This window comes from Dromaius novaehollandiae, chromosome 1, assembly GCF_036370855.1.
Source record: "Dromaius novaehollandiae isolate bDroNov1 chromosome 1, bDroNov1.hap1, whole genome shotgun sequence".
Taxonomy (NCBI): Eukaryota; Metazoa; Chordata; class Aves; order Casuariiformes; family Dromaiidae; genus Dromaius; species Dromaius novaehollandiae.
Window position 1 is genome coordinate 189,042,293 of NC_088098.1, and position 13,642 is coordinate 189,055,934.

Here is a 13,642-nt window from a genome sequence, read left to right on the forward strand (position 1 = left end):
ACAGAGGCAAAGGGTGCATGATTGCAAGCACAAGTTGCTGTCCCTGCATGTAGCAAGGGATAAAAGATTCATCAGCAACATGGTATATCTTGGATTCATATATTTTAAAGCACAGGGCCTGAAAAGACCTATTTCATTTGTGACCTTCTATATCTACTACTTTCTTTACAGGAAAGAGTGAGGTTGCTAGTAGCTCATTCTGAACTATCAGTGCCTCAGCACTTTCATTTGCTATTTCAAATTCAGACTGGAGGAGTATCCATTATCTCCTAACCAGACACTCATCAGTGATTTTGAACTGTCTGCCTGCAACATGTCTATTTTTATGTAGGGGTCCATGCAGCAGAGAAAAGACATTACATTCCCAATAGGAGTGCTGCACTACCTGTATGTAGTGTCACGCTTCAGCCTTTCTCTGGAACCAAGGAGGAATTTTTGTTGATTTTGTTGTGCCTCCTACCCCCCAAAGTATGGTCATCGTAACAGGCTGTCTCAGAAGATAAGGAGCTCAAGTGCAGTACACAACAGATGATCCTTTCAGTTCACACAGTTCTAAAACTGTATGATCAGTAGTTCTCAGAGTTAATAAACAGCAACACTGATTTGAAACACTTGGTTAATGGCATCACTGTTATACGCGAGACTATCAAGAGCTTTTTACTTTCCACAAGAGAGATCCTAGACAGTAGCAGCTCGCGTTAATCAACTTCTAAGCTGCCCATTAAGATCAGTGAAATGTCTTTCAGCATTTACAGTCTCTCACAAAATATCCCATACTTTGTCTACATTCTGCAGAAAGTTGACTGAAACAGCAGCCCTGTAACTGCACAGTATATGCCACATCAGATGGCTTTGGTACACAAATAAGTCCTCTCCTCATTAAAAATTAGGTAAACCAATCACAGAAACACAGTGTGCCTTCTTCACAACTTGATTTGCCAAGGGTCTGGCTAACAAGATAGGCCTATTCAGAATTAGGGATTTGCTCAAATTCAAGGTCTCTGTGATCCTCAGGGGATGCTGCTTGGCATCCATATAACTATCTCTGAGTCAGGACCCTCTGTCCTGAACAAAAAGGTTTTTTTTTTCAGGGATTTACCAAACAAGAAGTAATAGCCAATGCAATAATTATGTTTTTGTCAATAAGCCAGTAAGAGGCAAGATCATCTTCAGAAACTTTCAGCCATATGGCCCTAGAATTAAGTCAGTCAGAACCAAACAACATTTGGGGTTAGGTAACATTGGGGGCTCTGAACCTTTCTAACTTTCAGCTATCTAACCAGATAATCTTAGCAGGGAGCCAATAACCATGACTGCTCTTCCAAATTCATCTTTATCAAAGGTGGACTCTGATCTGTGCAATTGTTCATAACAGGCAAGAATAGGTGTCCTATTCCAATAAGGATGCTAAGAGTTCCTGAAAAACTGTTTTGCTTACTTATTGAATAACATCTTTTTTCTGACACCTTTCTTTGGATCCTGTGAAACTTTCAATACAGTCTCCTTATGGGCTTAGCCAAACATATTCTCCCCAAATAATCATCAGATCCTGCAGCCTTACCCAGCATCATTACAGCTGATAGACTGGCCACTGCCTAGGTAAAATCTACTGACAGAAAGTATTTTGCAAAGGCACAGGTCATTTGTATCAGAGTCACTTTAACTAACTTAAAATAACTTAGAGTTACTCGCCAACCTAAATGTAAAGACTTTCTAAAATCTGAGTATCCTAGCATTATCAGTTTCTCTTAACCTTCTCTATTTCAATGGTACTGGATTATTTACTAGCTTTGAAACTAACGGGAGTTTACATAATTTCTCTAAAAGTCCATCTAAGAGTTCATTTTTCTGCAATAGCTGCCTATCTTCTTCTGTACTGGGATACAATATACTGTTCACCTTGCAGTAAGAAGATTTCTGAAGGGGCTTTGTTTATATTTTTACTTAAGGATGGAAACCTGTCCCATCTATCAATCTTACCATTTTTTTTCCCCAAAGAAACTAGGCTTTCCTATCTGCTTGAGAAATATTCCTATGCCTTGTAAGACACATAGCAGGGACTCAGTGGAAGATGGGAATATACTGTATGTTTTATGAAACTCCTACTGAAGTAAAAGGAAAGTCGCACAAGCTTCTGGTGTTTTAATTACTATGTTGACTGTACCCAATTAAGGTGCGCTGCCAAACTCTAGGAACAATGCCCTCCTCCTTTAGGGGAAGCTTGAACTGCTTTATCTTCAGTTTTTTACTTCATTTTTCAGCTGAAGTTTACATTCATTACTTGAGCTTTAGTTCTTAGCAAGTAATTTTCTTAGAAGGGGGCTGATTTCTGTGGATTGGCAAATTTTCTTCTCTTCATTTCCACTCCCTACTATTCTTTTAGATTCTGCTTGCAGAAAGACCAGCAGGTTTTTAAGAACACAGTATGCATGACTGCATCTTTTCCTCTAATGCATCTTCCCTAACAGTGGGAACCAGGGGCTCTCTCAGAATGTGTTCGTCTGAGCTTCCAGTTCCCTAGGATCTTGGAAGGACTCCTGGGCAATAGCAGCTTCAGCATCTGCCACCGATAGCAGGCAAACCAATCTTTGATTGGCAGAACTAAGAAGAAATAGATTTCCAGGACAGAGGCAATGGACTTTACTTCAGAGACTGTAATTATAGCACCCTTCGAACACTTTTTCAAAATAGCAAAAAATGTTTTAAAATGGCACATGGAAAGGATGGACATTGATTAACTTTTCATATTCTCTACCAATATAGAAATGAGGGAGCCTCAGGTGAAGCTGCTTGTAGGCAGGTTAAAAGTCAATAATGTAATGAATTATATTGTTTTATATATCCATGGGTAATATACCCCTAAAATTCTTTGCCAAAAAGTACTATAGACGCAAGAAATTCACATGGATCTAAGGAAAGGCTGTAGAAGACCTTCGAAAGAGATCTAGTGAAGGTCACTGAATAGAAAAAACACCTCAGGCTCAGGAAAAACCCTGAGCTAAAGAGCAGTGGGATGCTGGAAGACTACGCAGGGGCAAGATCATATTAGCTTGTCCTGGTCTTGCTCTTTTCTGAGGGAGTACTTGAGTAAGAACCTGCGTATGTCCGCTGTGGAGACAGGACAATGTGCCAGGTGCATGCCTGGCCTGAACCAGGCCGGCCTTTCTTACATTCTTCAATAGGTTTCGTGTATGAATCTTGGCCTAACGGTAGTCTTTGCAATAACAAAACAAATACTTTGAGGACCTTCCCCTCTCCAAATTCAACCTTCTAGAGCCTACCTTAGTCCTCCCTGTTATTGCACTGTTAGCTTTGCTAAATCCATGGTCTGTGGTATTTTGACGCTTTTATAACACAACTTAATGAAATGTCTCTGCCTCATTTCTGCTTCCTCACTTCATCATGCCCATATCAAAACCAAACATTCTGCCTCTTTATCTCTTGAGAAACTGGTTGCTATCATTGTAATTTTGACCAGTGGCTTTTCTTTTTCCTCCTGCTTGCCGTCAGATTCTGTCTACTACAGAGTGGAAATTTTTGAGCCTACCACAGAAAAGACCAAGAAAATTAATAGAAAACCCATGAGATAGTGATGTTTCCATCACAGACATTTGGCAGGAGGAATTTCATTCTGATTCTTATTAAGTAGTAATAATATGAATAGAATGAATGTTAATATTCATTTTGATCCTTATTAAATAACCCCACTTAATTGGGGGTTGGACCAGGTCATCTCCAGAGGCCTCTTCCAACCCCAACTATTCTGTGATTTTGTGAATCCTCAAAAAATTAGGTTCAGAAAGCCAGGATCAGAATCTTCAGAAGTTCTCAGAAATAACTTATTTCTCTTCCTTTCAGCTTGGGGAGCTGCCCTGAACCTAGGTTTCTCCTCCTGAATAACTCAGTGAGGACAAGGAAATTCAATGCAAAGTCTATATATTTAGCAGAGATTGAGATGGCCAGTGCTTATGTTTAATTCCTTGGTTAGTTGAAACTTCTTCCTATTTTTAGTAGACAGGCATGGGTGAATGCAGCCAGAGCTTGAGGGGTAGGGGATGGAGGAGCAGGAGAGGGTCTACAGCCCTTGATAGCATCCTTTCACCCTCTACCTCCTGGTGCGGGTAAGTCTGCACCTGAACAGCCAATGTTTTACAAAAAAAGCTTCTCCTGTTTGGCTTTACTTTAGCACCTCAGATGTTAAGCAAATTAAGGCAAACCTCTGTGCCAGGACTCTGTCTCTTTAATTTTATATGTACACCAGCAGGCACAGTAGGAACCCATTCTGTTTTGAACATACTATAATATAAATGGCTGATAGAAAGGAAGGAATCCACATTTTCTGTTGCTTGTGTGGCCTCCTGGAATGATTAATATATGTTTAATGAGTTTTATATATACACTTTATTTAAATTAAATGCTTATTTTTAACAAGACCACTTAAAATTAAATATGGAAGTAGGGCAGCCTATATTAAAGTTAAATTTACCATAGTCTTTTAAAGTAACATAAATTAAAAATACTATGCAACATATTTTTGATGCCGAAGTTTTAAAGACAGTCAAACAACGAAGCGAATGGAAGTCACTGGCAGAGCACTTGGAACTATAACCTACAGAATGCTGAAGCTGCTTTTGATAGCTCTTTTTTTAATGTATTCTTTGACTTTGTATTAATAACTAGTATTTTCAAAATTGAAAAGTCCACTGGGAGATGAAAAAAGGAGATTTCATTTTCTCACGGAGTCCATGAATGAAAATTGTAAGAGGATGAGATTTACTAGTTCTAAAATCTTGTGGTGACCAGAAACAATCACTGAACTTCACCAGCTAAGAGTGATTATTCCTTGTTGAATAAATCAGTTTTCAGTGCAATATGTACTGATAAATGTACTTTTTTCCTTGCATATTAATTACATTTACAGTTATTTAATTTAACTGATAAAAATGAATTGCTCTTTTGCCACATTTTAATTAAACTACATTTTCCATCTACACACAGTTTACAAATTATACTTAAAAGATTGAATCGTGTAGTAAAGAAAAGCAATTTAACTTTCTATCATAAAATGCAAAAAATAAGAATCAGAGGTTAGCTATATAGTTGGTACAGTAAAAATTGTACAGGTATGGAAGAATGATCTGGAGAGCAAAAAGAATCGTCATGTTTTGTGGAGTGGCTATAGTTAATATGGGCTTTTAAAATGAGAATAACAGATGCAAATGTAAAATGGTATCAAATTAGACTTTTTCCTCCTGCTTTAAGTCATAGTTAAAATTGGCTGCTTAAATGAGAGATATAAACCAATCCAGCGAGTCTGCTGATCGTATCCACTTGTAGTTCTGAGTCCTAAATGGGTGTGATATGGACACTGCGAGCACTTGAGAAAGCACTGGTTAATGACCAGTTGGCCAGGAGTTCCCTGGGACCTGCGCAGGCCCTCGTTCATCTTGGAAAAAAACTGAAGCAGCTGTTGCTTGTATAAGCCATCGTGGTGTGGTAGCTGCACTCATCGTCACTGGTTTTACCTCCCTGAGATTTTTCAGTGCATGCAGCAGAAGAAACCTGTATCTGCAACTTACCCTCAGAACAAATTAAGGAAAGGTGGCCAGCTGAGCTACTAAGAACTGACTCAGAATAAGGTGGAATGAGATGGCCTGAGGTTAGATGACCCTGACTATCAAGTGTGTTGCCTTGATAAAGAGCAATTGCTTGACAATTGCTCTAGACTTGGAAAACATATCTTACTGTGTTCATGCTGTATCCACAGATAGAGTTTGTTTTCATTGTTCATGCTGGATATTTCTAACTCCAGTGAATCTACTAATTTGTGAAAACATAGATAAATTCAAACTAGAGGTCTCAAACTTGAACGTCTGAAACTTGAAAGTCTCTCCTTTGTTAGATCTCTTCCTTTTGGCTAGCGGATGTCTGTCTTTAACTCAAGAATCAGGCTATGTCCAGCATCTACAGCGATCTTTGAAATGCTTTTTTCTGAATGGTGTCTTTGTTAGAGCTGGAGAAGTTTCAATGAAAGAATATCTCAGTTTTGTGCCTGATGAATGCTATTGTATTAATTATCTTCTTGTATAGGTTTCAGCATTAAGGCTGCTGGACATATTAAAGACTAACTGCACCCCCACATCTCAGTATTTAAGGCTAATGGAGAAGTTCAGCATTGATTTAATGTTTTTGCACTGTAAGAACTTAAATTTCTTGCTCTGTACTGTGACTTCCTTTTGAACTGCTGTCTAAAGTTACTGTTTCTTCCCCTTTCGGCAAAAGTTGTAGTGCTAATATAAACATCAGTCCCTTTCAGTTCAAGAACTGAAATTATTTTTTACTAAGTAAAGTATTCCTTTTCCTGCAGAGCTGCAGAGCCTCTCCCTGAAATAATCTTTTTCTATTTTTCCTTACACCTTAATATTTGTCTGCTTAAGTAGCAAGAAACTTCTCCCCAATGTGAGAAAGGCTAGAGAAGGACATAAAAGATGATAGGGAAAATCATTTTTTATTTTTGATATAGATTGGTAAAATAAAAAGGAGGGGGGCAGCATGCAATGTATAGCACTCATATGTGCTCAGATGGTTAGAGAGGTACATGTCTGTGTTAAAGAAAGGAAGGTAAGAGTCCATCAGGAGTCAGTACCTGGGCACTTCTGACCTCGGGGGGATAAGGAGGTAGAATCCTTGTGGCGTGATTTGCAAGAGAATGTGTGGCTTTGTTTTGTTCATTTACACAGCGTTACAAAGTATATACCATACTGTTTTCTTATTTGATGAAGACTTTAGTCATCAAACTCAGCAACTTCTGTTAGACTTTAATTCCTTTCCTGTCTTTCCCTCCATTTTCATGTGCTTCCTGCATATTTCCAGCAGTCTCTGCCTCTAGAATGATGAATCTCATGCATGAGAAACGGACAATTTTACTACTTGTATATTTGTTGTCGTGTGATACAACCTGTCATTATTTTAATTCTTGGTTTCAAGTGAAATGTTTGCCAGTCTTTGTTTTATAATCGTATATTACTAATAGCTAGTAAGATCTACCTATATCCTAGTCCTATATACTAGTAAGAACTACCTGTATCTAATATGTAACTTTTTCTCTGTAGAACTCGAAGTCTTTTTTAAGCCTTGAATGAGATTTCATATCTTTCAGAACTCACATTGCTCAGGTAGAAGTGGACTGAGGCGAGATTAAACTACATTAATACCTTCTCACTGTTGGGCTGCTTCACAGACACTATCATAATTGCATAGCTCTTCTAACCTCTGTGTGCCACTGACTACCTTTCAGCCACAGCTCTGACCAGAATTTGTGCAGTTTATTTAAGTATGTTCAGAAAATTATGCTAAGTTGCTTGATTTCTTTTTATTTGTTTACAGGTCTACTTGACCTATAGTGCTGAGCTGTTGTAATGTTATGGTTTTTATGACTTGCGTTAAGCTTGAAGCTTTCAGACCATGTATCAAAGGTAAGTTAGTTTTTAATAACATTCTTATTTGTGTACTTCCCTAAAAATTGTGTACACTTAAGGGAACTTTTTATCATTTAATGGAAGGCTCAGCTCTGATGATAAGGCACATCTCTGAGTAAAGGGTATTGTAAAGTTGCATGGGTTCCTGCGGGGAGCTCTGGGAGAGATTTTCTCCCAGTGCTCTGCAATACACTGAGGAAGTGTGCATACTGCATCAGCTTTTAAAATAGTGCAACCTGATCCTTTCTTTGCAGCTCAAGGGATGGGGGTGGGGAGCGAAGGTGAAAGAGTAGCAGCCCAGATCCTCCTTCCCATTTTGGGTCTGGTTTACTCTGTTGAGTGAAGAGACCATTAATTGTGCGTGACCATTATGAGAAAGGACCCTTTGCTCTCACCCTTCACAGTTCTCTTGTCATATGAACACAAGGCCGGGTTTAATCTAGTCTGTGTTAAGAGAAACTAAATACACTTACAGTGTTATAATGAGCTTCCCCCTCATTTTCATTTTCCCTCACTGGTATGTAAATCATTGCTCTAATACTTGTAAGGGATAAAAATCTGTAGGAGTTACAGAACTGAAGTGATTGCACTGATGTGTAGCTCCTTCTAGTTAGTCTCCAGTGTTTATCCCACTGTTTAGCGTTATAAAACTAAAACAAAGTCCAAATCGGAAGAGACTATCTATTACTTCTCTAACCTACAAATAAAAATCAAATCGTCAAAAATGTAATAATTTTGGTTTATTTTATTGGAATTGCACTTGTGGCTAGAGATTGAAAAGTTATCAAGAGATGATAGTTCATAGATTTAATGTGGAAAGACTACCAAAATTAATATTTACTTAGTAGTTGTGACAGCTAATCAGTACACTGTCATACAGTGGAATCTCTGTGAAATTTATTATTTTATAAGAAAAGATATTCATGTATATATCACGTTCAGCCAGAAAACAAGCTCATTAAGAGTCCTGAACAAGCAAAGTGGTTTCAATATTCTGTTTTGCCAGCCAGTGTTGCCTAGTTTTCAGCACATTTATCAATTCTTTGTGCAGTCTAAAATGCATATTTCTCATCTGATGAACTATTACTGACTTCTTAATTTGCATTTATCTTTTATAAGAGAAATATTTGTAATCTATGCCAAGTGTATATTTTTAGTCTGTGCTAGGTGTATGTGTGTATACACATTTTAAAGTAATGCCCTTTTAGTGACTATCATGTAGTATTAAGAATGTTAACTGCACAAATAGAACAGAAAATATTCATGAAAACTAAATCATAGTACTTTAAAATATTCTGAACAATATGTTATTTTTATGAAGCACAAGTGCCAAACTTGAAAACTATTCTGTTAGGTATCTGTCAACATAACTAGAGTACACGACCCAGAATCCAGAAGTAGGTGTAAGAGAAGGAACTAGGGAAAACCGTAGTTCTCATTTCCACATACTAGAAATGAAAGTTGCATACAGTTTTCTCCCAGAATGCTATCAGTCTTCAGTTAAAAGGGTCATGCCATCACTTTCTAGCTGCTGGAAGGAAGAGAGAGTTTTCCTCTTTTCCACTTCCAAAACACCAGTTACTATAAAAGGGTAGCTGGATCTATGCTGCTTTCTTTCTCTGCCTCAGGCTCCATTTTTTTAAACTTTTTTTCTCCCCCTGTATCTTATCTATCTTGAAAAACTACTGTACTTTTCTGCTGTTAATAATTGTGTCAAATGGCTGCAACAATATGAAATGAACATTTCTGATAATTAAAGCTAGGTAGAGGCTTCTAAACAGCAGTAACTGGACTTTCAGTCTTGTTAGTTATGCATGAATGCTACTTGTTAAAAGTGCTACTGTGCAACAGCTGAAACACTGGAACTGCCTGCTTGCAGAACCAGGAAGACTATGCTGTCTGTATCAGTGAAATTTCCGAATTTCACTAATACTACTAACACCCTTTACAACCAAAAAGATAGAAACATGTTTTAAGTTTTAAATGAAAGCTGTAGAAATTCATAGCATAGGCCTTTATTGTCACCAGAGAAATCTTCTTGTTATCATTAGGGGTAAGGAGATTGCATTTTCCAATGGATTTCAAAAAAAATGCAGGGATGAAGTATAAAATCGTGTTTAAAAAATAAAAAGTATCAGACAAAATGCTACAGCTAGAATGGTTACAGATGTAACACTACAGCAGAAGTCTACTGATAATTTTTTTCAAGTCTCAAAAGGGAAAAGAATGACCATTCAGGTATTCATCTGCTAAATGTCTCATTTACGTAATCAGAAGAAAAGCACATTTAGATAAATTAATGATAAGCAAGGTATATGTTTATAAAACTAACAAAATACTATCTTGATTTTGCATACATGATGAGCATTTGTACTGTAACATCAAATTAAGTTAAAACTGTATATTGTGCATATGTGAATACAGGTTTCAACCTCACAGTGGATTAGTAGTTTCACTTTTCTTTGTTTGTAGTCTAGCGATCCAACTCTCATTTCCAATCAGTTAAAGCAAATGGGGCTATTAATGTGAGGAGATATAACTGTGTGTATGTATATATACGTCTCGCTCCTTACATTAAGGGATTATCACATTATTATATGTAAGACATGTAATACAGAGATATTTGGTTTGCTGAACACTGGTACCTTTCCATGTGGGATACTGAATTGACATTTGTTTATCTCCTCTGGGAACATGACAGATCTGCAGAACAAGTAATACCAATGCAAAGGCCAGAATTTCAGAGCAAAATGGATTTGAGGTACATAGAGATCTAGTTCGCAGTGACGGGAGCTGGCTCTGGTTTCCAGACCTCCCTGTCTAAGCCACGTCTCCACCCAAGGCACTTTTCCTATCCACCTAATACATCCACCCACCTCTTGTTTTGAGAAATCTTACACCTTGGGGTTACTTCTATTTTGTTGCCACTCAGATTTCTTTCCGTGACCAGCTTCGGCGCTCTCACAGCAGCCTGGCAGCTGCACGAGGGCTCCAGGCGCCCCAGAAGCAGGGAGCCCTCCAGGAGCCGGGTGCTGCTCTCTCAGCCTTTGGCCAACCTATTCCTCGTGGCTTTTAGCATGCTTAAATTGACACTGATTCCTCAAGGGACTAGCTACCGGCTAAGCAAAACTGGAGCACGGGGCTAGCCAAGCAAGGATCCCTTCTGACCCTGTGTCAGGACCTGTGATCTGTCGTAAAAGGCAGCTATGTCACCTCCCTGCCCTCTGGGACTCCTGGGGAATCCTCACGTAAACTGGGGAGGGAGTTATTTTCATCTCCTTCATGTCTCAGCCCCCATCTGCTTTTGTAAAAATGAGAAATGATGGAATGCTTTAAAAATGCATATTTGTTCCCTTGTGAAGGTGTACTACAGCAACACCACAATAATTTGCTCCATTAATTATAGATAATGGAAAATGCGTAAGTATCTACATGGTTAAGGAAGTGCGTATGTTGTCACTGACAGTATCACCACCGCGGCATGCAATATGGTGCTCTAGAGAGGCAGATGTATTTGAATTTTAAAGGTGGAATACTTAGAAAGGAGGAGACGTATGAAGTGTAACTATTGAATTTATTTAGAGTTTAGCCAGGAGTAGGAATGCTCATTTGCTCGTGTAGAGGAAATAGAGCAAAGATACAACCTAACCGAGAAAGCGAGCAGGACAAAGGAGATACTATTGACTCATTCCAGACTGCCGACTTAGCAGCTCAACTTTGTTTCCTTTTAACTTTTGTAACAGTAGGAGCTGAAAGCTTTTCAGTCTATTTTCTGCACAAATAGAAACACCCAGACTTCAAAAAGTAATACACTTTGAAGAAACCAAAACCATTAAGACATTAAAAACTGTGTGCTACTAAACAGAGGTTCCTGATACTTGCACATTTTGCAGTGAGTAGATGCCTATGATTTCGTAGTAATTTTGCATTACTGCATTCTGGCAAACATTTTTTTCAACGAGCATCAGTTTGTAAAACACTTTTTGTTGTTTTTAGTGTGATACGGATTTATTGACTTTGCAGTGGGTAAGTACTACTTCAATATTTTGACAAACTGAGTAAGTAAAAAAAAAAGTTTATTTTTCTCCAGTAGCATACTGTGCTAAGTTTCTAACTGTGTAATATTACCACTGTAAAACATGAAAAATTGTACGATGTGGGAGATTTAGATTTTGCTGGCTACGTTTAAAGAAATTCCCTATTATTTTAAATGTTCTGGACTGCTCCCGACCTTTTATTGCCCGCTACTGACAGCTAATCGTGTCGGGCCGCTCAGTGGGATAGTTTCTGTGCTCACGTCCCCCGTAAACCGCTCTCGGAGGTCTGTTGCTCCGCGCTACAAAACGGCCCGTTACGGTCCAGCCTCTTCCTAAGGGGGTGTTAAGTATTCGGGACGGCAGTTTAAGCTTGCAAATGCTCTAAATTTCCGAATAAATCTTAAATCTCTTACAACAAATTGCTTCTCGAGCACGCCGTATATAAGATGTCAAACGCAGACTAACCGACGTCGCGTAAGCTGCCGCGAAGAGGCGGTTACCGCCGCCACGAGTTTGGGGCGAACTTTTGCGGCGTTTGGTGCGGTGCAGGCGGCGCCGCAGCGAGCGGCCGCTTCGCGGGGCGGCAGCGCGGCGCGTTTGGTGCCGCGGCGCTGCGCGCGGGCGGTGTGGGGAGAGCGCGCCCGGCCGCGGCCGCGCTCCCTCCGCCTCTCGCCGCGGAGAGGCAACTCAGAGGTGACAGCGTGTCTCAGCGCTGCGGGGGTGCGCGCGGAGCCCGGGGGCTGCGCTGAATGAGGGTGACCGGGGAGAGCAGGCAGGGGAGGCTTGCTTTAGCTTAGGGATAGGCTAAAGGCTTGGCGGGGCGGGGGGGGGTGAAAACGCGTTTCAGGGCCAAAACGCGAGTTTGCATTTTCCCCGCAGAAGCCTGTCAGAAAGTTTCCTCCCCGCTCCGCGAGCGCAGCCGCACCCTGGCGCGGCCGAGCCGCCGCGGCGCCCCCGCCCCCCCCGCCGCCGCCGCCGCCGCCGCCGGCAGGGCCGGGCCGGGCGCGGGGAGGTGGGCGGGCGGCAGCGGAAGGCCGGCGGGGGCTTCGCGTCGGGCGGCGGGGCCGCGCCCCGTTGGCGCGGCGGGCTGTCACTCACGTGACGTCACAATACGCCTGTGTGAGCACTGTAAACACGGCGCTGTGTGTGTGTGGGGCGCGGGGGCGCGCCTCCCCCTCCCCGGCACCCCGCTCGGGCGCACGCCCGAGCGGGGTGCCGGGGAGGGGGAGGCGCGCCCCCGCGCCCGCTTCGCCTCCCTGCGCGCATGGTAGCGGCACGAAAGGTAGCATCCCTGGGAGCGGGGATGATGTAATTCTCCCTCCGGCCAGGGACTGCCTGCGCTCGCGCGGAGCCGACTGGCAGCGGCGGTGCGCGCGCGCATATGCGCGATCGCATCCGCATCTCGTGAGCGTGCGGGGCAGCTCGGGGCGGGGGGGGGGGAAGCAGCGCCGAGCACCGCTGCACCGCGGAGCCCGGCGCCCGCGGCGAGCAAGCCTGGGGCTGCCCTTCCCCACGCGGCAACTTGCTGCAGGCACCCCCCCCGGCACACGCGCGTTTCCCCCTAACAAAAGCCCCTTTAACACCGCGCTTTTGTTCGGCGCCGCCGCAGCCCCTTCGCCCCCGCACATGCCCGGCGGCGGAGCCGTGCGCGCCGCGTGCCCTCCCGCGCCGTGGCGCGGTCCCCCCGCGGCAAAGCGCCTCCGGGGGGAAAATAACGCGGACCGCTGCATCGCTCCTGCGTGCCTCCCACTTTCTGGCGTGGCAGGTAGGCGAGCAGGAGCCTTCCCTTCCCCGCAGAAAAGGCAGTATCTAAATAGCACTTACTGTCAGAAGAGGGGGGGAGCCCTTCTCCCAGCGCACGGCGAAATAGCCACTTGCAGGACGTTGCCAGCATAGGAGACAGCGAGGAAAAAAAAATCTTCCAGTATCGAGAGAGGAGCGGGGCGGGGGCGGGGGGGGGCTTGTTCTTTAACCAGCAGAAAATAAAATCAAAATACCCCCCCCCCCCCGTTGCCTTTTTTGTGCAGTTTCAGCAAAGCTGCGAGGAAGTTGGTCCTTTTGTTCCACTATTTATAGATTGCGTCAACATTGCGAAAAGGAGAAGGCGGAGCGGTGGCACTTACTCCG

The 13,642-nt window shown here is 42.2% G+C and overlaps 1 long non-coding RNA gene across 2 annotated transcripts in view; it reads right to left on the bottom strand.

Moving 5' to 3' along the window:
* Positions 1–13,642, bottom strand: part of LOC112988128 (uncharacterized) — a 90,383-nt gene extending 76,741 nt beyond the window's left edge. For both annotated transcript variants that reach the window (XR_010387255.1, XR_010387257.1), the window contains exon 1: positions 13,340–13,642. This is a non-coding gene — a long non-coding RNA (uncharacterized LOC112988128). The remainder of the gene's footprint in view (positions 1–13,339) is intronic.